This window comes from Chlorocebus sabaeus, chromosome 23 (genome assembly GCF_047675955.1).
Source record: "Chlorocebus sabaeus isolate Y175 chromosome 23, mChlSab1.0.hap1, whole genome shotgun sequence".
Classification (NCBI taxonomy): Eukaryota; Metazoa; Chordata; class Mammalia; order Primates; family Cercopithecidae; genus Chlorocebus; species Chlorocebus sabaeus.
Genome location: NC_132926.1, coordinates 28,100,988 through 28,109,181, shown reverse-complemented (window position 1 = coordinate 28,109,181; position 8,194 = coordinate 28,100,988). Strand labels below are relative to the sequence as shown.

The following is an 8,194-nucleotide window of genomic DNA, read 5'->3' as shown; positions in this document are numbered from 1 at the left end:
CCCAGTGGGTTCCAAAGGAGAAGACCAGAAAATTATACTAGGTAATTGAGATTACAACCCGATACCTTCTCCAAATCAACCATTTTCCAACCTTGGACTGATTGATAACCAGGAAGAAAGTGATCAGGGTTGTTCTGATGAAAGGACATAAAACTTATTATCCTGCCCAAGGAACCCCCGTATAAAAAGTTGTTCCTCTGCTGTATTTAAAGTCTTATGTAATACATTGAATTCAGAAAAAAAAAATGACAAGGAATAAAGGACTATTTAAGCCACTATTCTTGCCATCAGGGAGTAAGGAATAATTTTTTTTCACAATAATAGCAATTGCTAAATGTGTACTAAGTGATTTACACATACAGTTGCTTCATGTAACCTTCACAACAATCCTGTGTGTGTTTAATAGTAAAGTAGCCATTTGATCCGGGCTTGGTGATATTAAGTTGCTTGCCTGGTATCCACAGCTAACAAATGGCAAACCCAGGATTTGAACTCAGGCATCTCTGATTTGAAATTAGTGTTCTTGACCACATGCAAAAATCTGCATGAACCCCCATTCTTGCTAGGAGACAACGTAGTTTCTTGGAAAAGGTACATTCGAGTAGTGTATCCATCAGAAACTTTTGGTTGTAAATGACAGATTCCATTCATGCTGGCTAAGCAGAAATATAGGAGTGGTTGTTGTTGTTGTCATCCTGTGTAAGTAAAAGCCCCAAGGAGCGATGGAACTGCAGGCACAGGCTGATTCAGAGTCACGTGATGTTTACTGGGCTCACTCTGTGTCTCTCAGTTCTTCTCTCTTTTGTGGTTAGCTTCATTCTAAGGCAGGTTCTCCCCTCACAGTGGCAAGATTACTACCAGCTTCTTGAGGCTTATATTCTCCTAGCCAAGCCATCTCGGTAGAAAAAGGGCGTCATTATTCCAAGAATCACAATAAAAATTCTAGACTTAGTCTCGCTGAACCAGCTTGAATCACGTGCCCATTCTGGTGGCCAGGGATACACTGATTGGCCATCTCTAGAGTCAGAGGCAGCAGTTCGAATCAACTTTGCTAGAAGCATATAGCATAGATGAGAACAGAGGAAGGTGTTTGTTGATTTGCTATTACCAACAGAAGAGTAAGACGTATTAAATTGGTAAAAAAATTGGTGGCTGCATTATTTATCTACCGTATTCAACAAATCACCCAAAATGTGTAACTTAAAATAACAACCATTTATTTAGCACAGGATTCTGTGGTTGGCATGCATCTGTGAACAGAGGCCAGGTCAACTTGGGACTGATTGGTCTAGGGCCCTTAGCTGGGATAGATTGTCTCTGTTTCATAGGTTGTTCAGCCTCCAGCAGGCTAGTCCAGACTTATTCACACAGTGACAGAAGATTTCCAAGAAAAAAGAATTTAAGCCCTTTTCAGACCTCTGTTTGCATTGTATTTGCCAACATCCCACTGGCCAAAGCAAATCACATGACTAAACCCGAGTCAGAACTGGAGACCATGTCAAGGGGCCATGGATTCAGGGAAGTGAAGAATTTGTGGCCCTGTCTGCAATCTATGACTATGGTCATTTCAAATAGCACTAGAATAATATCTAGCATATAATAGACCTGCCAGTCAAATAAAATCTTGTCGTATAAATGACAAGGTTAGGATAAAGGAAGAGAAAAGACGGCCTTCAGGCAGAAGAGATAGTATCCGCAAAGACCCAGAAGTGGTAAATACAGGCTTATTTGTATACTGGTGAGTTTCCATGCTATGGTTGAAAAATAGAGTAGAGGAGCGGTGGGGTTTAAGGCATATTAGGGAAGACTATGGGTGCCGAACTTAGGATTTGGACTTCTATCCCTATGCATTGGGGAACTGTTCAAGGTTTTTGAGAAATGGTGTGATTCGATTAACAAACTTTGGGCAGGGTTTCAAAGGGTAGCTTTTGGCAGATGGCTTTCTTTAAAAGACAAAATCTCAGGGAAAGGAAGGGACAACCACATCCTTAAAAGCACAGAGACAGAGCAGCTGCAGAATCTACTCTGCTCCAGTGGGCACCAAACTGGGTTTGAAAGTCATCTTTTCCTTGGCATGTGCCAGATCCTGAGCTTCCTCCTGCCTCCCCAACACTGGGAGGACTTGGAGACACTCTGTATCCTGAGCACCAGGCAAATGCTATTTGTTTTCCTTGATGGTTTGTGTGTGTCCACCCCAACACCTGGGACCAGCTGACTATTGGTCCAAGATGTTTCTTGATGGGTTTTTAATGTGCTAGACCCTCTTTGGGAATAATATTTTTCCATGCAGGTGAGGAGAAAAAAAAAAAAAAAAAAATATATATATATATATATACACACACACACACACACACACACACAGAGAGAGGGAGAAAGAGATGTGCACATATTTAGAATAACAAATGTAAATAAATGATATATAATTACATATATGTATATATAAATAAATATAGAGAATAATAGTTCGCATCTACTGCTCTGTTCTGAAATCCAAACCTCCACTCACAGCTGACCTATCATAGCCTTTGCCAGCTCCTCCCATCAGATGCTAGGAAGCAGTTTGTTCTGCAAGCTTCCCAGCAAACACCAAAGGCCCAAGCACCATTTCAAAGTGTGTCATTTCTTTGTATAGAACCTCTCCAAGCCCAGTCACAAGCCCAGCAGGTTCTGGACATGACTGAGATAGATCATTTTTGTCCTCTTGTTTGCCTAAATGTGTATCTTGTCTCTCAGTAGGAATGCTTTGCACTGTGGGCTTTTTGTTAGTTTATTTGTATGTGTGTTTTAGCAAATGAAATAAATGCTGACCTGCAGCAAGCAACAGACCCAGAGGCCACATGTTTGTCTTTTGAGAAACAATAAGGCTGGGTGCAGTGGCTCATGCCTATAGTCCCAGCACTTTGGGAGACCGAGACAGGAAAATTACTTAAGCCCAGGAGTTCGAGATCAGCTGGGCAACATGGTGGAACGCCGTCTCTCCAGAAGATACAAAAATAAGCTGGGCATGATGGCATGCACCTGTAGTCCCAGCTTCTCAGACGCTAAGGTGGGAGGATTGCTTGAGCTCGGGAGATCGAGGCTGCAGTGAGCCATCATTGCACTGCACTCCAGCCTGAGTGACACAGTAAGACCCTGTCCAAAAAAAAAAAAAAAAAAAAAAAAAGGAGGCTGGGCGTGGTGGCTCACGCCTGTAATCCCAGCACTTTGGGAGGCCAAGGCAGATGGATCACTTGAGGTCAGGAGTTCAAGACCAGCCTGACCAATATGGTGAAACCCCATCTCTACTAAAATTAGCTGGGCATGGTAGTGCACGCCTATAGTCCCAGCTACTTGGGAGGCTGAGGCAGGAGAATCGCTTGAACCCGGGAGGTGGAGGTTGCAGTGAGCCAAGATCACACCACTGCACTCCAGCCTGGGCAACAGACTCCGTCTCAAAAAAAAAAAAAAGAGAGAGAGAGCGAAACAATAAGGACCATGATCATACACTGAAATGATATCCCACAGTGATCCTCGCAGTAGCACTGCAGAGTTGATTGTGGTGTAGGCTTCATTCACGACTTCAGCTCACTGAGGCCAGAGGTGGTACCTGCAGCCCCCAGGGGCAGGATTTAGAGCTTGCAGGTGCATGAATTGCTGCAGTTGCTCATTCATACCCAATTTCCACCTACTGATGTCCTCTGAGAGAGAAGGCAAGAACCATAGCATAGTGCAGGATCCTGTTCTAAGTACTTTATATATTTAAACTCATTCAGTCTTCTTGAGGAAATTGAGACATGGATACATTTTGAGACCTGATACAGCTCACACAAGTTGATAGTAATGCTTTTCTTTTTTTCATGATTAAATATTCATATTTAAAATTGAAGCTAAAAATAAAAATAAGTGAATGTTTTAAATAAAATGAGCTTAAATAAATGGAAGACTCTACTATATCTTATTGGAAAGAGCAGTGAATAGCTCAAACATGACCTTTGCATCAGACTTTCAGGACACCATCCACCCTGTCTGCCCTCTCCACCACTGGAGAACTGTGGTCTCCCTACCTTGTGATCCCCCTGGAGAGGCCACACACTATTCCTGTGGCATCACTTCTAACACAATGCTCATCACCATTTATGTTCCTGTCTTCCTCAGTAGAAGTGAGCTTTTCAGCACCTAGCACAGTGCCTGACGCGTAGCAGACACTCAACACTTGGTTGAAAACAGAAATTTGTAAGAGTTCCTAAGTTCAAGCTGGTGCTCATAATTACAGTGACTATGAACAAGTCATTGCCTGCTCCATGCCTCTGTTTCCACATAAGGGAAAACTTTAGACAGTAGGCATCACTGGTTAGTTGCCTGAGTGGTGGTAAACTCAGAAAAGTTATAGCTCTGGAATTCCAGGCTCAGAACCTGAGAACTAGGAGGGCACACCTGCTTGACTGCAGGCAGGAGTGAGCCATCCCAGCCCGCTGCCCATCATCGGCAGTGTCTGGAAGTGAAGCCCACCTCTGCATGCTTGCTGCGGTTCTGTGGCTGCCACATGCAGCACAAAAGTGTAAATGAGTTAGCAATGGCACTTCCCTGAATCATTGCATCATCCAAAGACTGCAAGGTGGCAGCTGGCATCTTTGGCCACTGCTGTGAATCAGGTAGTGTCTATTGCCCCAGGCACCCAGCTGGCTCTGTTGTGGAAAGACTAGGTGAGGGCTGCCTTCCTCCTGCTGTGTGTCTTGGCCAGAAACACTGAGCAGGGAGAGAGAAGTCATCAGTGACACTTGGCTTAAAGCTAATCATATCCCCAACACTGGGGATTGGGGTTTGGGGTGAGCAGAGGGATCATCTGTATTCCTGATGTTTTCATCTGAGATCTTCTGTGCAACACCATCTGGGTAACCTCCAAACAATTGTGACAGTTCCATATTCTGTGACGCAGGGAAAATTACCAGATTTCTCTGAGCCACAGCCTCCTTATTATAAAAGAAAATAAGGCCTGAAAGAAAGAAGAATAAGTACTCAAAGTTGTTTTAAGATTCCAAGATGAGAAGCTAGGCATGGTGGCTCACATTTGTAGTCCTAGCACTTTGAAAGGCTGAGGCAGGAGAATCACTTGAGCGCAGGAGTTCAAGACTAACCTGAACAACATGGTAAAAGCCCGTTGCTACAAAAAATTAAAAAATTAAAAAATTAACTGGGTGTGGTAGCATCACCTGTAATCTCAGCTGCCCAGCAGGCTGAAGTGGGAAGATCAGTTGTGCCTGGGAGTTCAAGGCTGCAGTGAGCCATGATCACACCACTGCACTCCAGCCTGGGCAACAAAGCGAGACCCTGTCTTTAAAAAATTAAAATAAAAAAGGGTGAAATGTATAATTTCCATCCTCTAAATACCTGAACTTCTGGCTACTTGTTCTCTCTGCAGTCGCTGGCCTGATCTCCCACCTAAAAAGTACTCCCCAGACTCTCCCTATCAGACTGTCCTGTTCTGTTTTCTGTGTAGCACTTACCATGGTCTAAGCTCTTGCTTAATTGTTTATTTGTAAGATCTGTGTGTTTGTTTGTTTGTTTGTTTTTAGACGGAGTCTCACTCTGTCACCCAGGCTGGAGTGGAGTGGCACAATCTCAGCTGACTGCAACATCCGCCTCCCAGGTTCAAGTGTATCTCCTGCCTCAGCCTCCCAAGTAGCTGGGATTACAGGTGACTGCGACCATGCCTGGCTAATTTTTGTATTTTTAGTAGAGATGGGGTTCCACCATGTTGGCCAGGCTGGTCTCGAACTCCTGACCTCAAGTGATCTGCCCACCTCGGCCTCCCAAAGATATGTGTTTTTAAATACTTATTTATAATATTAATTAAATTAATTTGCCGCTAAGTTGTGTGCCTCTCCACCACTAGAACCTAAGTTCCATGAGGGTACAGACCTTGCCAGTGTTGGTCTCTGCTGTTCTTCCAGCACCGTGGTCAATGCCTGGCGTGTGGTAGTCGTTTGAAACATAATAGTTGCATAAATGAGTAAGTGAATGAATGAATATCAACTCGTTTTATAAACTCTAAAATATTCTTTAGAAGTTATGGGTTATTATTACTATTAAAGCCAGACCAGAGGCTGCAACTAACTTCCTGTATCTGAGAATACAGAGAGCAATGAGGAGGGTTTCATAAGGAGAATGGGGCTTGGGGGCAAGTAGAGACTGGTACAAGTGAACAAGGTACCCATGAGTTCAGATGTTCAAGCAACAAGCAACAAGCAAGAGTATATGGAGAAGACTCCTGGGGGACCATGCCAAGTACATAGAGATTCACCCTCACCAAAGTTACCACCATCATGATCATCATGGCTACCAAGTAAGTATTGAATGCTAACTGTCTGCCTGACACCACATTAAGTAAGGAGGGAACCAGTATTTATAGCGAGAAAAGTAATTACTTACTCTTAATATCATCTACACACTTATATGCATTCACACATGTAACTGTGCACACACACTTATACACACACACCGTCTGTCTGAGGTTGAGTTCCTCCAAAAGAAGACTCTGAGACCAAGATCGAGATGCATGTAGTTTACTTGGGAGGTGATCTGGAGAAGAGATGGTAAGGGAGTGGGTTAAGAAAGACAGGGGCCGGGCGCAGTGGCTCACGCCTGTAATCCCAGCACTTTGGGAGGCCGAGACGGGCGGATCACGAGGTCAGGAGATCTAGACCATCCTGGCTAATACGGTGAAACCCCGTCTCTACTAAAAATACAAAAAACTAGCCGGGCGAGGTGGTGGGCGCCTGTAGTCCCAGCTACTCGGGAGGCTGAGGCAGGAGAACGGTGTAAACCTGGGAGGCGGAGTTTGCAGTGAGCCGAGATCGCACCACTGCACTCCAGCCTGGGCGACAGAGCGAGACTTCGTCTCAAAAAAAAAAAAAAAAAAGAAAGACAGGAAAGGGAAAGGAGCCAGTATTGGGTATATTACCAATACTGTTTGTTTGTTTTTAGATGGTGAGAGGGTGACTGCTGTGAGTACCTGGAGTTCAAATCTTCTGGGTCCTCAAGTACACAGTGTAGAATATGCCTCAGAGTTGCCCCACCCAAGGAAAAGGAAGCTAAGGTACTATATTAGTCCATTTTCATACTGTTATGAAGAAATACCTGAGACTGGGTTATTTATAAAGTAAAAGAGGTTTAATAGACTCACAGTTTCACATGGCTGGGGAGGCCTCACAATCGTGGTGGAAGGCAAAGAAGGAGCAAAGGCACATCTTACATGGTGGCAGGCAAGAGAGCATGTGCAGGGGAACTGCCCTTTATAAAACCATCAGATCTTGTAAGACTTATTCCCTATCACGAGAACAGCATGGGAAAACCTGCCCCCGTGATTCAATTACCTCCCACGGGGTCTCTCCCAGGACATGTGGGGTTTATGGGAGCAATAATTCAAGATGAGATTTGGGTGGGGACACAGCCAAACCATATCAGGTACTTATCGACCAACTTCCCTCCATCACCCAACAGAGTCAACACTTGGCATTTCTGTCCGGACCATCTGTAGGCTGCATGAGGTCTTCAGGCAAGAATAATGTCTGCTACCTGCTACACCATTTCATGGGATGGATCTGGACAACTGAAGTCTCGTTTGCTGTGGGACTCGGGTGTACTGTACCTCAAGACATTAAGTGATGGACATAGGACACAAGCTTGGAGGGGGCAAGCTAAAGCTAACTTCCTGTGAGAATGCAGAGAGTGATGAGGAGGGTCTCAGAGGGAGCATGGGGCTTGTCAACAGATACAGAGTAATAACTCTATGGTAGTCCAGGATAGTCTTTGAAGGGAAACAGAGATGTGTATAAAGAAGTTGATGTAAGTTGCTGTGCACAGCATGGTATAAACTGTCTCTATCTCCTCAGTAAAATCTGTAGTAAAATTTATATTGCTTCTTAAGGTCATGTACTACACTTAAGGGGCGTTGGGGGCAGAGAGAGTTGATCAAATACAAAATCCTGCTTTGGAGCTGATTCAGACTGAACAAAGCAGTGGCATATGGAGACTGCCAACATCTGAGTAACATGCATAGTCTCTTTTTTATTCTTTTTTTTTTTTTTTTCAGAGACAGGAGCTTGCTCTCTTGCCTAGGCTGGAGTGCAGAGGCACAATCATAGCTCACTAAAACCTTGAATTCAGTGATCTTCCCACCTCAGACTCCCAAGTAGCTGGGATTACAGGCATGCCA

General features: G+C 44.2%; 1 long non-coding RNA gene across 1 annotated transcript; it reads left to right on the top strand.

Annotated features, from left to right (window-relative positions):
• The first annotated feature begins 3,148 nt into the window (after positions 1-3,148).
• LOC103244831 (uncharacterized) lies at positions 3,149-7,892 on the top strand. The gene is made up of 2 exons (XR_005242926.2): positions 3,149-7,075; positions 7,480-7,892. It is a non-coding gene; the product is annotated as an uncharacterized lncRNA (long non-coding RNA).
• Positions 7,893-8,194: the final 302 nt, after the last annotated feature.